The sequence below is a fragment of the Chionomys nivalis genome, chromosome 15 (assembly GCF_950005125.1).
Source record: "Chionomys nivalis chromosome 15, mChiNiv1.1, whole genome shotgun sequence".
Lineage (NCBI taxonomy): Eukaryota > Metazoa > Chordata > Mammalia > Rodentia > Cricetidae > Chionomys > Chionomys nivalis.
In genome coordinates this window covers 48,020,683-48,033,358 of record NC_080100.1, presented here as the reverse complement: position 1 = coordinate 48,033,358, position 12,676 = coordinate 48,020,683, and the positions used below count along the sequence as shown (strand labels likewise).

Sequence of the window (12,676 nt, the reverse complement as noted above, 5' to 3'; positions counted from 1 at the left end):
AAGACTGAAAAACGAGACTGGAGAACTGGAGATGGGAATCAGAGTTTACAAAGGGAGGGGGTTGGGACAACTCAAGGAGGACCTTGTGGGCCGTGACAAGAACCGGGAGAGCAAAGGAAGTGAAGGGTTTTGAGCGAGAGCGAATGATACGCTTTGTACTGGAGGAAGACGTTCCGCAGAGAGGCCAACCAGTGACTCCTGACAATCCACACAGGCCAGGTGACCGCAGTCCAGGCGAAACAAGCAACGTCCACCACACCTACCCCCCCGGGCGACGTCCAGAAGAATGTCAAGTTAAATAACGGAATGTGTGAGAGAAGCACCTGGGAACTGTCCAGCTCGGCTGAGCATCTGGAGGGGAAGGGACCACTGATGAACCAGGAGGACTTCAAGGGGAAGAAGTTTAGGTGGCAGTCCCAGAGTTTGCTTGTCGACGCCGGAGAAGTGCCTGTGGGATACCACTGAAGTGGAGACTGCAAGTGGATGATTAGACGCAGGAGTCTGGAGAGCAAGGAAGGGGACCCTGGAGATGACTGTGCTGAGGACAGTGTGCTCTTGAGGGAGCCTCCACGGGCCTGGAGTTGAAGGCTAGCTGTGGAGTTAGAACTGCTTTCCAGGCTCCAGCCGGAGCGGTGCTGCCTCTGAACCCAGGAGCCCCCCACCACGAGGATCACAGCCTGTTGAGGTATTAGTAGTTTTCCTCAACCCACTGAAACACTCCTTGTTCACCTGGGAGAAACCATGAAGGGCTCTGCTTATCTTTACAACCTGGGGTGCAAGCTGCCGGCTTGCTCTTCTGCTTGGGAGCTAAGGCTCCATCCAGCCAATGGATCTGTGGGCCAGAGTGAAACGACAAGGTGCAAATACAGCTGCCGGCACTCACAGCCGTGGAGGTGCAGTGGCCTTCAGGAAAGGAGTGGCTGGGAGGCAGGGAGCCACTGAGACTTTTTAGAGTCCCATTGACACTTCTCTATGAAGCTGTTAGGAAGGTGTGAGAAAACATGAGAACACACGTCCTGAGTGTTTGACATATTTCAATCCACAACTGGAGGGGAAAATTAACAACAACAACAACAAAAAGGGATAGGATATTTGCTTGCTTGAGAAATCTAGTCTGCGATGAGGCTGTGATTATGGGAAGCAGCATTGCAGCTCAATACGGCATCCAATTTGCTTTATACATACAAACATCCATTCTGGACGTGAACTTCCAAGGAAGGCTTTCCCGAAGACTCTGGTAGTTCACACCATTTTGGGGCCATAAGAACCTCCTTCCCCCTTATGAGAAGATTTATATTTTTTTAATTGAAAGTTTAGGGTCTGGAGAGATGGCCTGCTGAGTAAAGCGCTTGTTGCACAGGTGTGAGAGTCTGCGTTTGGATCCTGAATTTGTATAAAAGCTGAGGTGGCAATGTGTGTCTATGATCCTAGAACTGGCAAGGCCAAGACAGGAGGGTCCTGGAAGCTCACTGACCAACTAGGGCAGCCTAAATGGCAAGTGTGAGGCCCAGTGAGAGACCCTGTCTCAAAAAATAAGGTGGGGCCGAGCATAGTGGCACATGCCTGGAAAGGAGGAAAACAGATCTCTGTGAATTCAAGACCAGATAACATGGAAAGTTCCGAGTTCCAGGCCATCCAGGGCTAGATAGTGAGACCCTGTCTGAGCAAACAGTAGACAGCAGTAAAGGAAGACATCTGATCTCAATCTCTGGCCTCTCTATATGCACACATGGGCAAGGGCATCTGTACAGACATGTACACACACACATATCAGTACACATACACACATGCATATCAGTACACACATGAACATTAGTACACACACAGATACACACATGCACATCAGTACACACACAGACACACACATTCACATCAGTACACACAGGAACATTAGTATACACACAGACACACACATGCACATCAGTGCACACACAAGCACATCAATACATACACACATGCACATCAGTACACACATGCACATTAGGACACACACAGACACACACGTGCACATCAGTGCACACACGCATATCAGTACACACACATGCACATCAATACATACGTGCACATGGTACTCACATATAAACACACACACACTTAAATTTTTAGCAGAATGTGTAGTACAAGGGTGCAATGCCAATACTTGGGGAAACTGAGGCAGGGAACTCAGAAGTTTGAGGCCAGTCTGGGCATTTACTGAGACCCTGAATTGCAAAACCAAATTAAAGAAATAAACATTTATTTTCACATTAAAGAGACATGTATTCGTATTAATTTAGAAAATACAGGAAATGTTTGGAAAAGGCATCGATACATCCATCATCCTGAGATGACCACTGCTTGAAATGCAATATTTCTTCCTTTCTGAAACAGAGGAATCACCTGCATGCACATCTACATCTCATTACTGCTCGGAACTTCAGTTGATTTGTCTATCTGAGGTATTTAAATTGTTTCCAGGGGCTAGAGAGATGGCTCGGCAGTTCAGAGTAGTTGCTGCCAGTATCCACATGACTTGTGACCATCTGTTACTCCAGTTCCAGGGGGTTCAATGCCCTCTTCTGACCTCAGGCACACACATGATGCACAGACATACATGCAGGAAAACACGCACACATGTTAAAAAAATTAAATTGTTTCCAATTTTGGCAACTGTTAATATTGGTATAATGAACCTTTTTGTATATAAGTCTGTGTTGGCTGTTGTTTGTTTTTTTGTTTTGCTAAACTTTTAATGATGGAAACAAAAATATACCAAAAGCAAAACTTCTGGAAAAACCATTTGTTCTTCTCTGTCTCGTATCTTTCCTCAAACTTGACCTTGGCTTCCCACCTCGCCTTGCGTTTCAGGGCTGGGTTCCTAAAGACATCCTTGTTGACAACAGTTTTGTCCATGGGGATGTCCACAGAGGACCTGTGGGCATCAGGTGATTGTACTCACAAGCTTTCGCAAAGGACTTGATCTTTGACCACTTGGCAATTGTCTTCTTGCCCATGGCAGCTGTAACTGTTCGGGGATACAGGTCAATTCCAGTCATCAGGGCACGGCTGCAAGGGTGGTCTGAAGTGCCATCATCAATGTTATTCACAATGATAACTTTGTGTCTGGAGTAGCATCCAGCCAGGACCAACACCACTTTCCCGGGTTTCACAAACTTGCCTATTTCGACAGGAAGCAGCTGGTTCCCAGCAGAAAGGAAAAGAGGACACTCTGCTAACCTTTCACCCTCACCGGCTGGTTTGATATCAACTTGACACAAGAGAGAGTCACTGGAGAGAAGGGAGCCTCGATTGAGAAAATGACTCAGTAGCTAGGACTATTGGGCAAGCCTGTAGGGCATTTTCTTAACTAGAGATTGAAGGGGAGCAGCCCATTGTGGGCTGGGTGAGTCAATTGCTGGGCAGATGATCCTGGGTTATATAAGACAGCAGGCTGAGGAAGCCATGAGAAGCAAACCAGTAAGCAGTACCCCTCTATGACCTCTGCATGAGCTCTGGTCTCCAGGTTCCTGCCCTATTTGAGTTCCTGACCCGGCTTCCTTTGATGATGAACAATGTAAGCCAAATAAACCCTTTCCTCTCCAACTTGCTTTTCGTCATGGTGTTTCACTGCAGCAAAAGAACCCTAATTAAGACAAAGTCTTCTCAAATTTATGATTATTTTATTACAAAAAGACAATCTGCCAGGAAGTGGTGGTGGCGCACACTTTTAATCCCAGCACTCAGGAGGCAGAGGTAGGCAGATCTCTGTGATTTTGAGGTCAGCCTGGTTTACAAGAGTTAATATCAGGACAGGCTCCAAAGCTACAGAGAAACCCTATCACAAAAAACGAACATCATCATCAACAACAACAACAAAATCCAATTTACCTTTCTAAGCAGGAATTAGGAGAGCAGAAGTCTCTCCATGCACTGCCTTACCAGGAAGCAATAGTAGCTTCTTGTTTTAATTTGAACACCAATATCAGTGATTGCTAATTCCCTGAAATTTGTCTGATTGTATATACTTGTCTTTTGAGTCACTATTTTTCCTATTAATTTATACCAACTCTTTATATATTAAGTGATACTCATAAGCTCAGGTATATGGCTGAAGTACTCATAGCGGACAACACATGGACACTTGAATGTTTTTCAGTGACCGAATGAACACTGGAAATGTGGTATATATGCATAGTGGAATATTATGCAGCCATTATAAAGAATGAGCATTCTGTCATTTGAAGGAAAATGAATGGAAGTGGAAGACATATGCCAAGTGAAGTAAGTCAGATATACACAGAAAAGTACTTCCTCTTCTTATTGGTATGTGAACATTAAGAAAAATCTGATCCAAATGTATATTAATGGTTACTAGAGACTAAGAAAGTTAGGTAATCAAGGGAATTTAAACCATGGGTCCTCAGAGATAACAAGTTCCAGTATTCTTTTAAACTTAAAAAAATTATTTATATTTATTTGTTTATTTATTTAAATTTATTTATTTATGTTTTATGAGCATTAGTGTTTTGCCTGCATGCATGTCTGTGTTTCAGGTCCCCTGAAACTGGAGTTACAGAGAATTGAGCTGCTGGGAATTGAACCTGGGTCCTTTGGAAGAACAGTCGGTTCTCTTAACTGCTGAGCCATCTCTCCAGTCCCACAAGTTCCAGTATGGATGATAACTTATTTCATAGAAGGTGACAAGCTAGAAGAGAGGTTCCAAACACAGAAAGAATAATGCTCAGGTGAGTGATGCTACTATCCACCATTATTTAACCAGAGTGCATTATCGTTCATATTCTATAAATGACTGAAACATTACTATGTCGTGTGACAAAACTTCTCCTGAGGAGACATAGCACACACACCTCCTCACCTCAGATAGGCATCACACAAGAGACCCAAGTATGGTTACCACCAAAGTCCAACTTGGTGAACAAGTGAATTTTATTGGAATTACTTACTGTTGTGAAAATTCAGCCAATAGCTTTTGGGGTACTGGCCCTTAGGGCATGGTCTGAGGGGCTACATGTGGACTGGTAAGTGGGGATAAGAAGCCCGTTTCCCCCTGAGAGGTTGGAGCAGAAGCAGGCTTGTGCTGTTGTTCACATCTGCCCGCGTGGCTTCCACCTGGTTCAGTATACCTGGCCCGGTCGGCATTCTGTGAGTCTCTGTTTTCCCTTTGAATCCCAATTCCTTTCTTTCCCCATCATAAAGACAATTTGTAACTCTTGCAGTACCTCTCGCATTAACTTACAAGAGGTGAGGGTTTACTTACAGGAGCAGAAATGACTCAAAGACAGCTGCTTCACCAAAGTATGGTGATAGTTCACAAAAGCTGGGAAACCCGAAACACATGGCACAGCCTGCAGGCAGTTCAAAATGTTGGGAAGTGTCCAACCTTGGAGACTGGAGGTCTAAACCTCTTCCAGGCCGTTTGGCTGGTTTCTGTTTCTCCCAGGCTGCTGATCTGGTGTCAGAATCTTCTTTGAGGCTTGGCTTCTTTGAGAGAGAGTCTCAGCTTTCATTGCTTACTCTGGCAGGGAGGGACGTAGTGGATCTGATCAGTTTCAGGGACTTCCTGAAGCTATTTATTTGAGTTGTTTCCTTTCTTGTTTAGGGAGCTTCATTCTAGGATGGAAGGAATAAATGAGTGGATCTTGGAGGGAACTGTTACTCAGCATACACTATGCTCATAAGTGCTAAGCATTTTTCCAACCGACAAGCCTCTCCGCCCATGCAGTAATCCAAATCAAACCAGATCAGACCGAATTAGAAAAGACCCAGGTTTAATGGACATTAGTGCCCCCAGAAAACATGGAGGGAGAAAAGGGGAAACAGAACGATCATGGAAAACCAGGAAACCACATGTTCATTCTCTGGGTGTGTGTGTGGGGGGTAGTTTAAATAGCCTGTGGGAGTAGTCCTAACCCTCCCTGGGGAGGGGTCACCATTTGGCGGGCTTTTTTGGAGGTGGAGTCTGGATTGCGGCCACTCCCGGGGGAGGAGGCTTGGAACTTTCCACTAAACATTTCAGACTCTTTGTATATGTGGATGCCAGGGGGCTGGGGTGAAACTCCCAACCAAACAATAATTATCATGGGCATAATTATCATGGGTCAATCAAAAGCTTTACAAATTCAGGGGATGGAAATGTTAACTGCCCGATTTGATGATTACACCCTGTATGTACTGAGTTTGCATACTATACACTGTAAATTTCTTCTATTAAAATGATAATTTAAACATTTTTCATATCTGAAAATTGGGCTTGTCATTTGATTTTCATTTTCTTTAGTACATTTTCTGACAGAGAGATATTTAATGTTTTACATGAGCTCAGTATTGTGGTATATGCCTCTAATCCCAGCACTTGGAAGACTGAGACAGAAGGGTTGTGAATTTGAAACTAAGTTGTTCACCACAGCAAGACACTCTCAAAAAGTTTTTTTTTTTTTTTTAAAAAAAAGGTTTATGTGGTCAAGCAACTTAAATCTGTATTTATTAAACTGTCAAATGTGGGAGCTTGTCATGCAATTCTTTTGTAAATAAAATAAACTGAAAGCCATTCCTCAGTAAGGACCTTGTGGGTTTCACTCATACTTTAGAAACTATTCTGTTCCGGGCTCAGTTCACAAAAGAATGCCCTTCTTCTCCTTTGCTCTGCTTCCTAGGGCTCTGTGAATGCTACGTCCAACTACAATCAGCATGTCGGTTTTCCTACCCACTGCCATCTACACTCTGTCCGTCCACAGTGCCCAGCAAATCTCCCTCCATGTAAAGAGCCATCTCTGGGGCTGGAGGTACCATAACAGGATGCCTAAGGCTGCTGCCTAGATGGTGGTGACATCGTCATCCTCAGGCTGTGGGAGATGGCGTAGAAATGAGAACTTCTCAACACAGATTTCAGGGTAGACTCTTAACTGGTCGGTACTGGAGCCAGCACAGTGAGGATGCACCTGCCCCTCCACTCATGTGTCCCATTTCCATGGCTTAAATGACATGTCTCCCTGGTCATTGGTGTACCCAAACTTAGAGTAAAGGATGGACTTTCCCAATGCCTCCATTATGTAGGAGCAGAAGCTAATGAGATGATACGGCACTAATGTGTACATTGTGTGTGTTTGTGTGTGTATGTGTGTGTGCTTGTATGTGTCTCTGTGTGTATATGTATGTGTGTATGTGTGTGTGTATGTGTGTATATGTGTGTATGTGTGTATATGTGTATGTGTGTATATGTGTGTATGTGTATATGTGTGTATATGTGTATGTTTGTATGTGTGTATATGTGTATGTGTGTATATGTGTGTATGTGTGTATATATGTATGTGTGTATATGCGTGTATGTGTATATATGTGTATATGTGTATATGTGTATGTGTGTGTATATATGTGTATGTGTGTATATGTGTATATGTGTGTATGTGTGTGTGTGCGTGTGCACACGTGCACTTATGCACAAGCACACTGGTGTGAGGCACAGGGTGAATGTGGAGATCAGAGGACAATCTGGGGTGCTATTCCTTGCCTTCCCCATGCCTCTGTTTTTGTTGCTTACTCTGTACTCCAGAACAGCTGGTCTCTAAGTTCCCAGGGAATCTCTGTCTTCCTTCCCATCTTGCCATAGGAATACTGGGGCTACAGATATTGGCTATCACACCCAGCTTTATGTGGTTTCTGAGGACTCTGAACTCAGTTCTCACACTTGTACAATAAATGCTTTATTCTCTGAGCCCTTTCTCCAGCTCTTGATGTCCAATTTTGTACCAGTCAAGGCTTGTTGGGGAGGGGGACACGGGGGTGGATTCTGATTTCTGAAAGGAAGGTGTATTTCTTGAGGAACCAGGACATGTCAATTTCATCTTATTACCAACAATGGCCAGAAAATTGCTGAGCGAATGAGAGATGCTCAGTGAATAGCAGGGATTGTAAATGGCCTTTTCTTTTGCAAATTGTTATTCTGAACAATTCTGTGTAAAATAAGGGCTTTACAAGACGTTTTCTCCATTTTCATTTTAAAGTTAATGCTTTAAAAAATATTCAAGCTGAGAGTAAATCCAGCTAGAACACTAAATTTCCATAGACTCTATGGGTTGTTATTAGTACCATTTTGAATTCGCATTTCAACCCATAGTTCCCTTGCAATTTCCTCCAACAATCACAGTGCTGGAAGATTCCTCTTATCTAAAAGCAGCTGCTTCTTCCTGAGATCTACAAAGCAGTTTATTGCAGTAAATCTTGCCTCTTCCTAGCTTTCTTGATTTCAGGGTAGAGGCAGAAAATCAGCAAATGACTGGGGAAAACTAGGTAACACAGAAAAGCAATTTGGCAAGGCATCATGAAGCTAGAAGGGACCCAGTGATGGGGAGAGAGAGGCTGTTCGCTGCAAGACACCGACTTGTCTTCCTTAGAAGGAGTTGTTAACCACACAGTAGCTGTGCAGGAAGAAGCTTTAAATGTGTTAACTACTGACTTCTCTGGTTTTCTTATTTAGAAAATCAAAAGAAGACGAAGAAAAAAATAAAAGATAAAAGAAAAGAAAAAAGTAAAAGAAAAGAAACAAAAAACAAAAAAGTAAAAAGTAAGATGCCAAGACCTAGGAGCCCTATGATACCATTTGAAACTCCCGTTTGTGGGTATTGAGGGCAGAGGTGAACTGTGTGCCAGTGAGGTAGACATAGGTGTACTGTGGGCAGTGAGGTAGACATAGGTGTACTGTGGGCAGTGAGGGCAGAGGTGCACTGTGGGCAGTGAGGGCAGAGTGCACTGTGGGCAGTGAGGGCAGAGGTGCACTGTGTGCCAGTGAGGTAAACAAAGGTGTACTGTGGGCAGTGAGGGCAAAGGTGCACTGTGGGCAGTGAGGCAGGCAAAGGTGCTAGCAAAAGTCTTGCTGCAAACCTGATGACCTGAGTTCCGTCCCTGGGTTTCATCCATGGTGGGAGTAGAGACTGAGTCTTGCAAGTTGTCCTCTGATCTCCACGTCCGCACCATGCACTTGTGTGCCCCTCCCACACACATGCACACACCACACAAAATAAACAGCATTAAAGTAATAAAATCCACCAGACAGTGGAGGCAAATGTCTTTAATCCCAGCACTCAGGAGGCAGAGGCAAGTGAATCTCTGTGAGTTCGAGGCCAACCTGGTCCACAGAGTGAATCTCAAAGGCCCTATGTACAAGTGACTTTGTCCAGAACAGCCAAGGCTGTTGCACAGAGAGGCCCTGTCTCAAAAAACTAAAAACAACAACATCAACCAAAACCAAATAAGCAAACAAACACAAATCAACCAACCAAAAAAAGAACAAAAACCAAACAAACAAACCCAAACCAAGCCAAAACTAAAACCCCAAAAAACAAAAACAAAAAACCCCAAACCTCTGAAACACTTTCTACATTCTGTATTTGCTTCTTTTCATTACATTTTCAGCCTGAAATATAACTTTTATAAATTATTTCCCCATTTTTATTGTCATAAAATACATAGAACATACATTTGACCCATTTGTAAGTATAGACTTTTAGATTTAGTGATATTAAGTGAATTTCTATCTAGTCTTTGTTAGATTTTTGGGCACTGAGGTTTTCTTGTCAGGATTTATGCCCGATTCTCAAGGCAGCTGAAGGGCAAAGAAGCTGCTGTTGCTTGGTATTGTCTGAGGGGTCTGAGGCTCTTATCACAGTTAAAGCTTTTAGATGCAGTGGATTTGGGGTTTTTAAAAGGACGTTGGTGGCAATGGGGCAACTAACCATGAGACATTCGTTACCAAACAGGATATTAAGGGCTCTTTCCTGGTGTGATAATTAAAACTGAAAGTCTTTGGAAGTCTGGGAATTAAATACTGCTCAGATATGAGAACTGCTTCTCTGAGGGGTGTTCAAGCCTCGACTGGGCTCCACTTGTGGCTTCTCTGAGATGTGTGTATGTATGTATGCAGCAGAGATCTCTTTCCCCTTACACATCTGTCCCTGTCAGTCTGTGGGACTTTAGGACAGTCACCCTCTTATTCTGTACCATCCTTCCTCCTGCAGATGATAGTAGCATTTTTCACATTTCCAAAGAATAAAAAAGCATAACGAGGTCTGTGCTGATGGTGTTTAGGTCTGCAGTGCCCCTCAAAGGCCCTACGTATAAGGGGCTTTGTCCAGGGCAGGATAGCACTACTGGGCGGTGTTGGGATTCTTAAGACGAGGCCTAGTGGGAAGTCTTCAGGTCATTGGGAATTTGTCCTCAGAGGCCAGGGTAGAACTCTTGCCTCTTTCTCTTTCCTTCTAGACCATGACAGAACTATTTTGTCCCCTTCTCCCATGATGCCTCATCACCTAAAAGTCATGCCAATCATGGATTGAAACCTCAAAAACTGAGCCAAACAACACCCTTTCTCTTTGGAAGATGCTTACTACAGGCGTTGGTTACAGTGAAGGTTGGTTGAAGAACGCATCCGTGGACAGCACAAGAAAACTGCGTAGCTTCCGTGGTTTATGATGTGAAGAAGCCCTGGCTTTGTTCTTACCCCGTGTCTTGTGTACCATGAGTCTAAGACAACTCGGGGATGAGTGCGTGCGTAGAATCTATGTTGCTGCTGTAATCAGCCACAGCCTCACACGAGCATGGTAGCTCTCATTTCTTGTTGCTCACTTGGCAGGAATCCCACCTTGCTCCAAGCGGGTGGTATTTGCACAGCAATCTTAGCAACTGCGCAATAAAAAGCGGAGCCAGATCAAGGCTTGGCTAGACTTGTACCTTGTTTCAGCAAAAATACCTTGGGCAGTAAGGGTTAAGTCCCTTCCTCCCACTTCTGCTGCTTCCTCCTCCTCTTCCCCATTTCCTCTCAAGCCAAGCACTCCACCCAGTCAAGACCATCTTTTTGGCTATCACAATGACAGACGCAGCTATTATCTTGACTGGAGATGTTCTTACTGATTGCGGCGGGTAGCCTCTGCCCTTACATCTGTGGTGTGACTGCCAATTCAAGGAATTTTGCTACGTACACTTTTTAAAAATTTCAGTTTGCGCTTTATAATACCCTGCACTTAAAGAACATGATTACTGCTAATTATCATTTAGAAAATTGTTTTTTTTTTTTTTGCTTGATTAGAGATTTTAGCGGTGTGTACTGAAGTCTAGTGGGCCTTCATTACATGCTGTACTTTGTAGTGGATGCCGGCTTAAATATTAATATATGGAAATTCAGCTTCATCTGCTGTACCTTTTGATGTCAGAAGCATAATCAGTATAATTGGCTTAGAATGTTTTCCCTTATTTGTATTTCATACTAGCTAATGTCATTAGTGCGCTAACTACTGAGTGGGGGATCTGCATTGTAGAACTGCTTCCTGGGTGCATTATTATCATTGATTTTGATGATTCTCATTCCCAGCCACCGCGGGCAGGCCCTCAAGCTGTGCCGTGTTGTTCAAAGACCTGCTCCCCTTGTCCCCCATTCAGAGAACAAGGCTTTCTGTGTCTGAAAGCCCATCCGTGTTTTGACAGATGCGGATACTTTCGGTGGATCTGGGGCCAGCTCGCTTTTCATAGCATAAGGCAGAATGGCTGGAACATGAGAGCCACTAGTGTCCACGAGGAGTTTGGTGCCTGGTGTGGGTGACCCTCGGAGACTTGGCTATGGAACTGGTGCATCTCAGAGCCTGGCATTGGGGTTTTGCCTCTTGACAACTCCCGTGTAGCCTTTCTGCTGGCCACAGCTGTCAACCTCCCCCTCGACCCCTGAGGCTTGCAAGTCTGTCTTTTGTACTTAGAAAACGATGGCTGGACCTACTTAGGGATTGGAATCTAACTTCCTTTTGGGTTTTGATTATATTCCAAAACCAACTGTAAAAGGAACCCCACATTAAAGTCTAAGTTTGGCTACGGTCAGCCACAGATTCTGCTAACCCTCCGGCTGGGGGACACATGCTTGCTTTTTGTTGGTGGCGGTAATGAAGTCATTTGTACTTGCATGGAGCTTGAATATTAAGGCTGCAGGGGGAACTTAACAGGGCCTGTTTCTACTGCCTTTTTATGGACGAGGAAGCAGAGGCTACCGGCGGTAAATAACTGGCTGAGGTCACACAGCTCCCGAGCGATAGAGTCCCTTCGCCCCAGCAGGGCTCTTTACTTCTTAAGTGGTTCCTTGTTCACGGATGACGTGGTGTGGTAACATATTGGACACACCAGCTAAGCCCTCTATATGTGATTAGCAACTGCGATGTGCACATGTAGTTCAATATGGTTTGGAGGCCAAGAGCTTGTATAAGGGAAATGAGGGCACAAAAGAGAATATAATTAAAAGCGTGTGTGTGTGTGTGTTAACACACACACAATCTACATGTTAAGGGCGTTAGCAGGGTGATTCTGCCTGAACGTGACTCACCTAAGTCATTGGACTAAAAGCCCATGTTGGTTTTCTCTAGAGAAGCAGAACCGTAGGATATGGAAAGGTACAGAAAGGGATTTATGGTGAGGGTTGGCTCGCGGAGGCTTACAAGACCTGCTGTCTGCAGGCTGATGTCCTGAAGAAGCTGCTGATGCCAATTCTAGAACAAACCTAAACATGTGAGGATCAGGGAGCTGATGGCATCACTGCCAGTCCAAGTCCAAAGACCTGAGAAGGAGAGCTCTGATGCTGGGGACAGCGAAGGCGGAAGTCACAGTGGGAGCAAATTTGCCTCCACAGATTGAATGCTACCATCTGATG

The 12,676-nt window shown here is 44.3% G+C and overlaps 1 pseudogene; it reads right to left on the bottom strand.

Annotated features, from left to right (window-relative positions):
* Positions 1–403: 403 nt before the first annotated feature.
* The window catches only part of LOC130887202 (60S ribosomal protein L27-like), a 66,652-nt pseudogene continuing 54,379 nt past the window's right edge, over positions 404–12,676 (bottom strand).